The sequence below is a fragment of the Stegostoma tigrinum genome, chromosome 3 (assembly GCF_030684315.1).
Source record: "Stegostoma tigrinum isolate sSteTig4 chromosome 3, sSteTig4.hap1, whole genome shotgun sequence".
NCBI classification, from domain to species: Eukaryota; Metazoa; Chordata; class Chondrichthyes; order Orectolobiformes; family Stegostomatidae; genus Stegostoma; species Stegostoma tigrinum.
In genome coordinates, this window is record NC_081356.1 from 73315405 (window position 1) to 73330482 (window position 15078).

A 15078-nucleotide genomic window follows, 5' to 3' on the forward strand; every position below is an offset into this window, starting at 1 on the left:
TTTGTCGGGCTGAAGGGCTTGTTTCCACACTGTAGGGATTCTAAGTTTAGATTATGAAGGAGAAAACCATGGCTGAAGTCACTCGGAAAAATGGTCCAGAAATTTACTCAACACTCTTGTCTCTAGTTCTTTAGAATTGTGGTTGCCTATTCTGCTTTCTGCGAAGTTATGACAGTAATATGGAAGCAGTTTTAAGCAATTCACAAAATCACAGAGTTGTTACGATGTAGAAGGTGGCCATTCAGCCCATTATGCTTGCACTGGTTCTATTAACCAAGTGCCAATCTCTTGCCTTTCCACCATATCTCGGTACACCATTTCAATCCAAATAATCATCCATTGCCCTCTTGAATACCTTAACTGAAGCCACCTCACCACATTTCAAGGCAGTGTATTTTATACCTTAACTATTCACTGTGTAAATTGTGTTTTTCCCTCCCATGCTTGCTTTGTTTTCAAACCACTTCACTGTTTCTGTCCTTGAGATAGTTGTTTCAAAATAAGCTGTTTGCTTATGTTCTGGTCACCCTGCAATAGGAAGGTATTATTAAATTGGAGAGGGTTTGAAAAAGATTTACCAGGATGTTGCCTGGGCTGGAGGGTTTGAGTTATAAGGACAGGCTAAATAGACTGAGACTTTTTCACCAGAGTGTAGGAGACTATTTAACCTCAGCCCCAAGATGCCAACATTCCAGAAGATTTGCTGGTATTTGTTGTGTTTATGTTCCTTTCAAATATTATCCTAAACCAATTCATGTTGTATCATGTTCCTCTATTTTATGGAGTCATAGAGCCATTTAGAACAGAAGCAGACCCTTCAATCCAATTCATCCATGCCAACCAAGTTTCCGAAACTAAACTAATCCCAATTGACTGCAGTTGGTCCAAATCCCTCTAAATCTTTCCTATTCTTGTACCTATCCAAATATCTTTTGAAATTTGTTACTGGATCTGCGTGTACATCTTCTTCTGACAGATTGTTCCATAAATTAACCACCCTCGGGATGAAATAATTGCCACTCAGGTCTCCTTTATATGCTTCTCCTCACACCTTAAAAATATGTCCCTTGTTTAGAACTCACATGCCCTAGGGAAAAGACCCTTGCTGTTCACATTTTCCATGCCCCTCATGATTTTATAACCATCTATGTTATGACTCCATAAAATAGAGGAACATGATACAACATGAATTGGTTTAGGATAATATTTGAAAGGAACATAAACACAACAAATACCAGCAAATTTTCTGGCATGTTGGCTTCTTGGGGCTGAGGTTAAATTTCAGAAAAGAAAATCAAAAACAAGTTTGGCATGGAACTATGAGAAACAACAACAAAATTTAAATGATTACAGAATCCGACAACAAAAAAACAAACATTCCATAGACAACATAATCAAGCAAAGACAGAAAAATAGGATGGGAATCACAACACCAAAAGATAGACATTAAATTATAAGCACCAATGGTGAAGTAGCAAAATATTAAATAATTAATTTGCTTCTACCATTTACCAGGGAAATAAAGCTGGTAAACATGTCTTTGAAAGATGAGACTGAGGAATTATTTAGCTTTATTTGAAACTAAAAATCAGGGAAATATTAAATAAGCAAATTAAATCCAAAACAGATACAATATCATAGACCAAATAGAATATATCTGTGCATTTTAAACAAATGCTATACTTACTTTAAGAAGGGAGATAAAACAACACCAGGATGTTGTATTCTAGATATGGTTTCACCAACATTCTGAACAGTTATAGCAACTTTCCTTTACTCATATTCAATTCTTCTTGCTTTAAGATCAGAAGAACACATGCAGAGCAGCAGGCGCAAGCTATTCAGCTTTTGAATCTGCACTGCCATTCAATGAGATTGTGGCTGATCTTCTACTTCCACATCATTTTCCTGCACTGCTTCCATATCCCTTCATGTTTTAAATATGTAAGAATGTATTAATCTCAGTCTTCAGTGTACTCCATGACTGAACCTCCACAGCTCTCCAAAGATATGACACCTCTGAGTGGAGAATTACTTCCAGCACTCAGTCCTAAATGGCCTGCTGCCTATTCTGAGACTGTGTCCCCTGATTCTAATCAGCTAACTAGAGGAAATATACTTCCTGCATCCAACCTGCTTTTCTTTATAAGAATCAATGATATTTGATTGTGATCACCTCTGATTCATCTAAATTCTAGAGATGAAGGCCCAGTCTACTTAATCATTCCTCATTTGAAAATCTAAAGAAACATAGAATGCATAAGTTAGTACTGCTCCACTACTATCCCCCTCAGCAACATTGGATGCATCCACCTAGTCCTGATGATTTATTAAGTTTAACTATAGATAACGTATCTAACAGTTCCTCTTTATCAATTTGTGGCTTATCCTGTATCTCAACTATCTTCCCTTTCATTAAGGTTTTGCCAGCATTTTTTTCCTCATTAAGGACAAATGGAAAGTTTTCATTTCGTACCCCCACTGTCCTTGCTTCTATGACAAGAATATTTGGTTTTGTAATAATGGTTGAATAATAAGTATTGGTCAGGACATCAGAGATAACTGGTCTTCTTCAACTCGTTTCATTACCTAAGACGGCAGCTATACCTTCGCTTAAAGATTTCATCTGAAAGATAACGCATCTGACAGCATAGTACTTTTTGAGCATTGTACTGAAATGCCAGACTCAACTTCTGTGCTCAAGTCCTGGAATTGGCCTTGAACCTAAAGCCTTCTCACTCAGCAATAACTTAGCCACAGCTAACATATTCAAAATTGTGTTTTACACTATTTGTTAACAAAAGAAAACTTAACTACATACCATAACTTTAATAGAAGAATTGTGGAAACCGCAAATTTTGTACTTTTCTACTCGTTGCCTGTTGCTTAATCCAGACTGTCAGGTAATGGATTTCAGTAAAAAGGTCACTGCTAATCATCAGGAGAATCCCCACAGAAATTGTGCCTCTACAACCTTTTCAACGTACAATCTTTCTTACAATCTGTACAACCTTTTCTGTACAATCTTAACTATCCTTAACTATACAACAATCTCTTACAACCATTTCTGTACAATCTTAACTATTCCAACTTATTTAATCATGAAGGAGTGAATGTCTTTCAAGGTAAAGATGTTGTTTCACCAAAATTCCTCACCAAAGGCATTCACTAAGCAACACGTAACGTGTATACATAAGGTGCAACATTGTGCTTGGATGCTTGTAACATCAAGACACCTGTAAGTTGATGTTATGTTTAAGAGATGTCTCCTGCACTATTTCTGCCAGGTCCTGGATCACAGATGTATGCAATTAAATATAGGAGGATTGACTTTATGAATTAATTATTCTATTAGGGAGGAAGCCAAATGAATTTGCAGCTTAAATATCAGATAAAGAAAGTCAAAAGTGAGACAAATCTAATGTATGACGTTTCCTTGAATGTAGACCAGTTTGCTCTAGGCTACTTTCAGTGGTAATGATTGAAAGAAGTCTTGCCAGAGTCGTCATCCTCCAACAAAGTCCAGTCTGTACCAAAGAGATTCAAATTCTGTGGTCAGATCTAATTCACTTCATCAAAGGATCTTAAAATGACAGTGCAAACACTTTTTTTTTGAGCTGTGTGATCAAAATTTGTTTCAACCCAGTTACTGACGACTACAGCCTAAGATGATATTTGACACACTTTGATGAAAAATAAAAAGAAGTTTAAGGACTTGTGAAATAGATGGAAATGAGGTCCAAACTTAACGTGCAAAGTGACATGTTTTAATGGTGAGGACTAGGACTGGGAATTATTTATAAAAGTTATAGTGAAAAAATTAAAGTTAATCAAATATTCTTGATCATCTGATGTTGTACTGCTCTGATGGTTAAGAGAACAATAGGGGGGGGGCAGAACAACATTCCACGTTAGATTCTGCCATAATAAGGTCATGGTTGATAAGTTATTAGAGGTACTTAGTAGCTCATTCTGACAGATAAATTACATAAATTGCAAATAAGCCATATGATGTCATGTAATTTGTCAGGTGATGATACTGGGAACTATAAAGCTCCCTGCTTTTTGGTTACACAATGAACCAACTGCAACATTTATGTCAGCATATTATTTAGAGCTTGATTTTCCAGCAGAATTCTCGATGTCAAATGTGCCCAATGAACCAATGAACAATAAACTGTGTCAAATTTTTACTTGCTTTGGAAAACTGTGGATAGGGTGAGATTACAAACTTGGGGACCTGTATTAGAATCATACCAGTCAAACAGAGAGAGAAGGGAGAAACACAAAAGAAACACAAAACACAACAGTAAACGACAGTGATAGTAGGAACTGTTGATGCTGGAAAATCTGAGATAACACGGTGTAGAGCTAGATTAACGCAGCAGGTCAAGCAGCATCAGAGAAGCAGGAAAGATGATGTTTCAGGCCTAGACCCTTCAAGGCCCGAAATGTCAGCTTTTCTCCTCCTTTGCTGCTCTTGGCCTGCTGTGTTCATCCAGCTCTACATCTTGTTATCTCAGTAAAAGACAGTGCCCTGTAGTTGGGACATTGTGTTCCTGTTTCCACATCATTTTGCCAGAGCAGATTAACAACAGTACTGACAGATAGCCACTAGGGCATAAGGACATAGTACCGGAAGTAGGCCATTCAGTCCCTCAATGAGGTTTTGGATAATCTGTGGTTTCACTCCATTTGCCTACCTTTGGCCCATATCAATTAATACCTTTCTAACAACTGAATTGTCATCAGTGTGGTCTCCATGGTTGAGAGAGACATTCAGCAAAATTGCAAGAAGGTCAGTGCTTCTCTGGTCTATCAGGTTAAGTGTTTCACACTCACCCTGCCTCTGTTTCAGAATACTCCTCCCACCAAGGCTTTCCTCCACCACCATCACTAGTGAATGCAACATACCATCCCCCAGATTGGTAACCTAGCATTGCTTCTGAATCTCCTACTCACTCAATCAAGTCTCCTCAGTAACTTGCCCTGAACTGCACCAACACTGTGACCTCACTTTCATCTCTTTCATCTCTCCCTTTGTCTTATTTTGGGACAAAATGGCCCACAATAGGAAGGAAAGAGTCAAGGGAGATGGTGAGATGACTGACATTTGGCTCCTCATCCCTTACAAGGAGAGGAACAGCGCTATTACTGCCCAAAGCAGCTGACTGGCTCTTTCTGGGCCAATATCAGAGCCAGACTTTGACCGACAGAGCCAGGACTCTCTGTCAGAATGATATCTCCCTCGACCTCACTGAGAGCTAGTCCTGAGCTAGGGGTGTTAAGACATGTTCTAACTCCTGGCTAGCTATATTAATGACCCTCCAATAAATAACACAGATGAGCTTATCACTCATACTGTATTCCTGATCAGACAAGCTGAACTCCCCAAAAATCTAGCCCTTCCCGACGTCCTTGACTACTCTGGCACCCAACCACCCTGGGACATCCAATGCCAACAATGTCTGAACCCCAGTAAACAAAGTGTGGAGCTGGATGAACACAGCAGGCCAAGCAGCATCTCAGGAGCACAAAAGCTGACATTTCGGGCCTAGACCCTTCATCGGAAAAGGGGGATGGGGAGAGGGTTCTGAAATAAATAGGGAGAGAGGGGGAGGCAGACTGAAGATGGATAGAGGAGAAGATAGGTGGGGAGGACAGTGAGAGAGAGATCCCCTGAGGTTGGTCCGGAGGGAGGAGGGTAACTTCTTCAGGTTAGGCATCCTGGAAGAGGCTTCACAGTGGGGTTAAAATTGTGATCAGAGATAATGGGAACTGAACCCAACCCATCTGGCCCCTACTGAACATCTGAACATCCTACAATACTGAATTATGCCCCTCCCATTTGATCTCTTCAGGCACTTGACTGCAAAACCCTCTAAACACCATGCCCAAACACCTGACTATCCCTGTAACATCTGACCATCCCCAAAAACCCAACTACCTTGAATGGGTGACCACTTATTTTTAAACCAAGCCCCTAGTTCTTGTCCTCACCACAGGAAGATTGATTTCAGGATCCAGCCTGTCAAGCACCTGAAGGATTTTATTTGCTCCGATCAGATTCTTTATTACATTCTGTTCATGAATCAGTTGAGTGACCTTTCCCTGAACTGTTTCATATTTCCTTTTGTAACAACAAGGAAACCAAAACTGTATAAAGTCCTTCATGTGTGACATCACCAACACCCTGCACAACTGCAGTTAGAGTTCTGACCCGAAACGTCAACTTTCCTGCTCCTCTGAAGCTGCCTGTGCTCCTCCAGCTCTACGTTGTGTTATCTCTGTAGTTAAACTTTCTTATTTTTGTCTTCATTCTCTCTTAATAAAAAAAAAATTAATTAACCATCTTACAAACTTCCTGCATATTATTTTTGTGATTCATGGACCAGGTATACCCACATCCCTCCATTTTTCTGATCTCTGCAATCTCCCCATTTAAATGATAAAATGTGTTTTCTGTCCTTCCTGGTAAAGTGGACAATTTCACATTTTCCCACATTATATTCCATCTGCTAATTTTTTACCCACTTAGTTAGCTTATCTGTATCCCTTTGTAGACTTCTCATGTCATTTTCAAAATGTATTCTTCGTATCTTTATATCATCAGCAAATTCAGCAACTATACATTCAGTTCTTCCTCCTAAGTCATTGAAATAGATTGTAAATAATAAAAGCTGTGGCATTGATTCCTTTAGTGTTCCACTAGTCACGTCCCGCCAACCTCAATGCAATCCAGCAATGCCTACTCTATTACCTGTCAGCTAACTGATTCTCTATCCATGCTAATATGTTACCCCTATCGCATACCCTCTTATTTTATGGATTCACCTTTGATGTGGGTTCTTTTCAAATGCCTTCTGAAAATCAATGTACAGCACATCAAACGGTTCCCTTTTATCCAGTGGCTTGCTACTTTCTCAAAGAACTCCATTAAATTGATCCTTTTCATAAAATCATGTTGATACTGCCTAATGGCATTAAAAATTTCAAAGCACACAGCTATGTTCCACTTAGAAATAGTTCTGAACATTTTCTGTATGACAAATATTAAGCTAACAACCTTGTGGCTTCCTGCCTTCTGTTTCCCTCATTTCTAATATTGAGGTGTCTCGTTCATTACATCCTGATCTGATAGAACCTTTTCAGAAACTAGAAGATTTAATAAAATTACAACCAACTAATGTTGGAGCAGAGATTAGAGACGAAATAGGCCTCTCATTCTTTTTCCTTGACAAATAACTTTTCCCTATCTACTGTGGCCAGGTCTGCTCAAGGAAACCTCTTTCAAATCTTGTCTCAGCCTTCTTCCTTCCAAAAGGAACAGTCACAACTTCTTAAAACTATCCTCATAACTGAAGTTTCTCATTTCTGGAACTATTCTTGTATATCGCTTCTGTACTCTCTCCAATGCATACATATTGTTGCAGAATTATGGTAACATTCCTTTCCTCAGTTGATATCAATGCCAGCGATTGAATATATTTTAAATGTAATTTTAAAGGAAAAGATTTTTTTCTCATTGGTCATAAAGAGGTCAACTTTTTCACCTACATTGGAAATCTTCATTAGGAGTTATTTCTAGGCTGTCAAATCATTTGAGGCAAAAGGACACCATCTGGCTGAATCACATGGAAAGTGGACAATGAATAGATAGCTTCCAGATTCATCTTCCACATAGAGACAGTTGGTAGATACTGGAGATAGGAAATGTAGTCAGCTTGAGTCTTCACTATGCAATCTGTGCAAACTCCGATAATGTCTAACTGGAAAGGGTGACAGCACATTGCTAGAGTCCCATCACTAAGACATTGTTAGACCAATGACAATCAGAAACATCCATCTCCAGAAATTTTCACATTAAATAGCAAGACTGTGACATGAGAAGGCAACAGCTTTGCCATTTTATGCTATAAACATATAGATTTCTTTCAGCTGTATCACAGATTCAATACCTATTAAGTTCTTGGAACTGAAACACGTATGCATGCAACCAGAGATGTTTACAATTACAGCTACATGAGCTGCTAAATCTGGATCCCTAACTGTCTTTTTCCTAGTGGATTCTCTTTGCTGGTACATTTGTACATGCAAACCTCATGTGGACAATGCAATTTTCAATACTCTATAACAATCTGCTCTGCACTTGAGTACAAATTGGGTGGCACGGTGGCTCAGTGGTTAGCACTGCAGCCTCACAGCGCCAGGGACCCAGGTTCAATTCCAGCCTTGGGCGACTGGAGTTTGTACATTCTCCCTGTGTCTGCGTGGGATCCCTTCGGGTGCTCCGGTTTCCTCCCACAGTCCAAAGATGTGCAGGCTAGGTGGATTGGTCATGCTAAATTGTCCGTAGCATTCAGGGGTGAGTGGTTGTAGGGGGATGGGTCTGGGTGGGATGCTCCAAGGGGGGGGGGGGCTATGGGCTTGTTGGGCCGAAGGGCCTGTATCCAGACTGTGGGGAATCTAATCTAAATATATAGTGTGAAGATAATATGATAAGAATACCCCTGATATTACAATCACAAGATCTATTGAATGCTTCTGGTCCCAATGACTTCCAAAACCATGCACTTATAGATGCTGCAAGTAAATTCACACGAATGTGACAGTGCAAATTCCAACAATTGTAAAACATAGGAGATGATTGTCCAAAATACAGTGCCGTTACTGAAATGACAGATGAGGTTAGCCTCAAGAAAGATTTCAATAAGTTCATGAAAATATGTTAGGAATCAATTCAAGGTACAGAAATATATCATCATGTGAATCAACAATACTCAATATACATCAATACCAAACTACACAGTGCATGAATCCTTCATTTCTTGTGAATGGAGAATGCTCTTAATTAAGAATCAATGCCAAAATAATTTAAATTGGAATGCACAAAGTCAACAAACAGTCTCCCAGGCATCCAAGGTGCATGGATTTTGAAATGGAACTTCCATTTTTCAACTGTGAGAAATACCAATCAGACCACACCTTGAGGGTGATGAAATCACTTGCATCCAAACATTGCCAAAAATAACATTTGCCTTCAGAAAATTCAATACTGGGCAGCTCGCTTAGTTACAATAATTACTTACGAAATCTCAATGTCTCCCAGTTTGCTCATTTTGCTCGGCTAGCTCCAGCACTAAATCAAAATCAGAGGTTGACATGCCTTTATAAAATTCCAATGGACAATCAAATATTTCTAAAATGCTCATCACCCCAAAATTGATTGAGCTTGAAGAATTCATTCCTCAGCTCGAAAGTGCCTCCTTACTCCTTTTTCCAAAGAACAGTTAGCAATTAGACTAACTTCCCACAAACTTTAATATCCATGCCCTTCAAGGGCTCATTTAGGATATTTAGTTGACATTTTCTTTAATTAATGCAGCTATCAGATGTGCCCATTAGGCACTTCCTGTGAGAATTCCCTTTTAGAAATTCACAGTCGGACACCTCACCAAGTATGAAGCACCAAGTATGCAGCTGTTTCCTCTCACTTGCTGAAATATAGACTCGGCAGCTGATGATGTTGTTGTCGTTCGGCAAAATAACCATTGTAAAGTGGTTCCTTTCTTTTACATACCTCGAAAGTTTCCATGCGTTTTTCATCTTCCTTTACATCCAATGATATTGTTGCATTCCTCAAGTTGGAAGGAGTTCTTTTTCCTCCTTTTATAAAAAGTTGACTGGGCTAGCATCTATTGCCAATTCTTAGTTGCCCTTGATTAGAACTAAGTGCCATTTCAGAGGACAATTAAAAGTCAGCTACATTGCTGTGTGCCTGGAGTCACATGTAGGCCAGACGATATAAGGGCTACAGCTTTCTTTCCTCAAGAGTCATAGATCCTGGTTGGTTTTGCAACAATCAATTCATTATCAGACCTATCATTCCAGAGTTTTATGAATTAAAATACCACCATCTGCCATGATGTGTTTCAAACATAGGTCCCTAGAATATTAACAAAGGATCTTGACCTGAAACATCAACTTTCCTGTTCCTCTGAGGCTGCCTGGTCTTCTGTGTTCCTCCAGCTCCACACTTTCTTATCTCTGATTCCAGCATCTGCAGTTCTTGATATCTCTGGGTTACCAGTCTAATAACAATACCAGGAGGCCACCATCAACCATGATTCCTATGAGCTTGATTGTATTTCAATTGTTGGTAAGCAGGCTTCCATTATCACTGCTCAATTGCCCTTGTGAAAATTGCAAAGAGACAGAGTACATCAGGAATTGCTGCAAAACTTGCTTATGGAATTTGCCTACTCTCACTTTGTCTCCAGAGTTACCATCATGGGACTGGAGAAATTCTGCCCAAAATTTTCCATAGCACAATCCAAAGAAAAGGCGACACAGTGTGGAGCTGGAGGAATACAACAGGCCAGGCAGCTTCAGAGGAGCAGGAAAGCTGATGTTTTTGGTCGGGGGTCCCGAAACGAAACATCAACTTCCCTGCTCCCCTGACACTGGCCAGCTGTGTTCCTCCAGCTCCATGCTGTGTTATCTCTGACTCTAGCATCGGCATTTCTTACTATCTCCTAATGAAAAGATGAGTGAATTTTCTTTGGCAAAGTTTACCCTTCAATCTGGCTAACTGGAAAACATATTGACATGAGCTCCTGTCTCATGTGTTGCTTATTGGACCTCAATATGTGAAAGTTAAGCATTAATCATGGATCAGTTGAACAAAGTTTGCTTTTGAGTAAAAAAAATGTTTGAGTTGCATCAAATTTTTGGGTACAAACTCTAGATTGACACTTGGGGCAGCTTTAAGGAGATAGTGCACTGTTGATGGTGGCAATATTTGGATAAGACATGAGACTAAGGTCCTGTCTATCGTTTCAAGCGGCTGTAAGTTTTGCATGTCCTGGCCAATGTTTGTCTCTTAACCATCTCACAAAAGACAGATGTTCCAATCATCATTGTGTTGCTGTTTGTAGGAACTTGCTGTGAAGGAAATTGGCTGAAACATTTCTGACCTTGCAACAGTGGTGACTTCAAAGCTTTTTAATCAGCTGTAGAGACCTTTAGGAAGTGAAGGAGCAATATCACTGAAAATCTTTCTATCATCACTGTGCCATAGCATGCAACCTGGCAATTTAAAGATCTTATAAGGATTCACTTGAGGCATAAAAACAAAGTTGCTGGAAAGGCTTTGCAGATCTGGCAGCATCTGTGATGGAGAAAACAGCGTTAATGTTTCATGCCCAGTGACCCTTCTTCAGAACTTGAGGCATGATGTGCTTAAAGATGTGTGCTGCCTTTTGTAACCTTACAGCTTAACATGTGCACAGTCACTGATATAACTGTGAATGTAATATTTCTGTATATTAGTATCTACAATAAATATCTGTTGGATTCTTTATTCTACCCCTTCTAGTTTCCTACATTACGGGGAATAACAAAAGCTTTGCTACTTCATCTAAAATATCATGTTTAAAGAGAAATTGACATCAACTGGCTATAAAGTATACCCAGGCATCCTGAAAATGCAATGGTCACTATATAAATGCAAGTCCTTTCTTTCATGTGCATGTTTTGAACTGAATTTTAATAAACAGTGTTCAAGTGTATGCATTGACAACAGATCAAAATAAAAGCAACTGGAAATAGAACATGAAATTACCAATGTTGTGGAAGCAGTTAAAGTAGAGATGAAAAATTATTGAAGATGAAACATTTTGCAAAGATTTTTTTAAATGTCTTGAAAGAAAATTTAATACAATGGATAAATAATGCTTGAGAATCGAGCAGTTTCTTTATTCAGCCAAAATATTCCTTCTGTGGCATCTAGATCCTATATTTGCACAAAGCTGTACTACTCCTTCTCCTAGATAATAAAATGTGAGGCTGGATGAACACAGCAGGCCAAGCAGCATCTCAGGAGCACAAAAGCTGACGTTTCGGGCCTAGACCCTTCATCAGAGAGGGGGATGGGGGGAGGGAACTGGAATAAATAGGGAGAGAGGGGGAGGCGGACCGAAGATGGAGAGTAAAGAAGATAGGTGGAGAGGGTGTAGGTGGGGAGGTAGGGAGGGGATAGGTCAGTCCAGGGAAGACGGACAGGTCAAGGAGGTGGGATGAGGTTAGTAGGTAGCTGGGGGTGCGGCTTGGGGTGGGAGGAAGGGATGGGTGAGAGGAAGAACCGGTTAGGGAGGCAGAGACAGGTTGGACTGGTTTTGGGATGCAGTGGGTGGGGGGGAAGAGCTGGGCTGGTTGTGTGGTGCAGTGGGGGGAGGGGATGCACTGGGCTGGTTTAGGGATGCAGTAGGGGAAGGGGAGATTTTGAAACTGGTGAAGTCCACATTGATACCATATGGCTGCAGGGTTCCCAGGCGGAATATGAGTTGCTGTTCCTGCAACCTCTACTCCTTCTCCTATCTGTCTTGCTATTCCATGCCCCATATCTAGATTTTCAGTTTTAATGACGATTGTCCTCTTTCTTCCTCCTTTCCTCATTTCCCATGTCCCTTTAAACTTGCCTCTGGCACTTGCTATTCTTTGTCCCTCCTTCTCGTCCCTGTGAACTCCACCCTCTGTATTCCTTTGTTTGCTCTTGCCCTCTCTTTCTCTTTGGTCCTCCTTTTCTTTGTTATAATCAACATCCTGAAAGACATTTTTCCCTCGCCGGCCTCTCTTTTCTTTCCATTGTGCCTCCTCTCTTTCTCCCTTCTTTTGTCATTAGATTTCACTATCTCTATCTGTCCAGTCCATGTTTTAAAGCATCTGTACTTCCCTGAAACTTTCCTTCCTGACAGCACAACATGTGTGTCTGGGCCACATAGTCAGCATCAGTTCAACAAGCGGTTTACTTCTTTCTCAGCATCAATATAGATGGATAACAAATGATAGCCTAGCCACATTATGTGAAAGAATAATAAATTAAAAGAGGTAGTCAGCTACTCTGTGTTCCAGAGAGCCTTGTCTCCTCCAGCACCCTTCATCAATTCCTTACCATCCCACACACCTTGAATTTTGAACTCCTCTTGTTCATCGTACTGTCCCTATTTCTTCAATCTCAATCTCACTACCTTTCCTATTCCAGCACCGTCCAGTTTTCCCCCATCCTCTAATCTTACTTCACCTGAAAGCTTCACATACTCCTGGTTGCTGACAAGCAATTCCGTGGAAGATTGACATTATCCAAATATACGCTATGCCCTCATATATTCTCCAGAATGTTACGAGTTTTAGTAAATTCTAATCCAGGCATAAACGTTCAAATATTGTAGCTGTAAAATTGACTTAAATATGAGCAGATTTCTTCACTTATAGCACTAGTGCTAGGAGATTATAATTGTTATTACATTTGTTACAGTACATAAAGGAAAAACACATTTATGGATTACATCAAACTCACCATATATATGCTGACTGGTTATGTATTCAGAAGGAATTAGTTCATGTTTTGTCTGCTGCATTGATGACTAACAAAGATTTATGAAGTTCCATGTGGGATTTTGACTACAATAAATAATTAAAGCATATTTATTTAGAAAAACAAACCAACGATTTTGCTCTGGAAACCAAGCACAAATGCAATGTGTTGCCACAATCAAGTAATTGGGAAAGGAATTTTAATATTATGGTGGAATACATTTTGTGCTAAATTGAACAAAAAATAATATCCGTAGACCATAGGTGAAAGGGTTAAACAAGCTAATTTTTAAAATATTAAAACCTGTGTCTAAAGAAGTCAACATTTTCAATTATAAGGTTTGTATTGCAGAGAGAGCAAAATGACACAAGACCCCAATACAATTATGTTGCTGTCACATTATGAAGGATAACTGCTCTGTTAATAGAACATTAAAATATATGCAGACACTGTAGGACTGCTGATAAGGAAAGACTCAAGTCAATTCACCTCAATGTCTGACAAGAATACTATATCTTGCCATTCTCTGATTCCGCTTTTAAACTGAACTACTGTAATCAGGAATCAAACAGTGATGTGCAGTTGACAATATTAACTAAATCATGACAATAATATTAAATGGGCAGCTAAGCAACAATCAAGAGGCATTTGGTTTTCTTTTCAACAATGACTTGTAAATCATTAAATTCAAACTGCAGCTGGGGGTGCCAAACTGAGCAACAATTAGAAATGATTTTGATAAATTTACTCTGAGATAAATGTCCTGTTATCCTCTACATATTCTTCTTCCACTTTAAACAGGTAATTCACTTAAATATTACATGATTATAAAGCAGTTCTTGTTTTGTTTTCCAGATTAATTTATTAATTCAGTAATACACCTTTCCTGACTGCACATTCTTATGAGCTTAGTTGTGAAAAGGTATAAATAATACACATCTATTATTACTTTCAATGCTTAAGCACTGTAATTCAGTGCATGAGTGCAATGGTTCAGCTTTCTATTTGGTCCAGGTTTATAGGGGATGGAAATCGGACTGGTGTGCTTATTTGACTGAAACACAGTAATGCACACACTCACTGTAGTGCGTACTGTCTGAAACACTCTGTTAAACTTATGTTTTCAAGACATAGTGCATTCCTTTACTGTGAGGCAATTTCCACAATTTGAAAATAAAACTTATTTTATGTCAGATCTGAAGATTAAAAGGCACTGGATCAAAACTAACTTGGCTGAAATTCGGAATGAATCCATATCCATGTAGGTGCTGAACTAATCTGGACCAACAGTAGCTTTTTTAACATAGCCAAAATTTACAGAAAAAGGGAAATTGTCCAATAGCTCAGTTGCGGTTAACCTGAATTCATGTTGTATGTAAACAGTTTTGATAGTCATTCATTTATTGGGTGAATTTCACCAGTTGTAACCAGATCAATATGTGGAATTGCTGTGAACCAGAGGTGAGGAAAAATAAATACCATAAGAGACATTTCCTTTGTAAATAGGTTCACCAATTTTCAAGGCACAAAGAAAGTATTTCTCTCTCAAGTATTGAATCTAATTGCTTTTGAGTTGGCATTATATACGATCGCATAATATCACATTCAGAAGTGAATGTCATGTGCCCGGTTTTCAGGAGAGGGGGTTGCAATTTCTGTTGGAATTTAAGTGAATGTAAGTGAAAATATGTTTGCACAGAAAG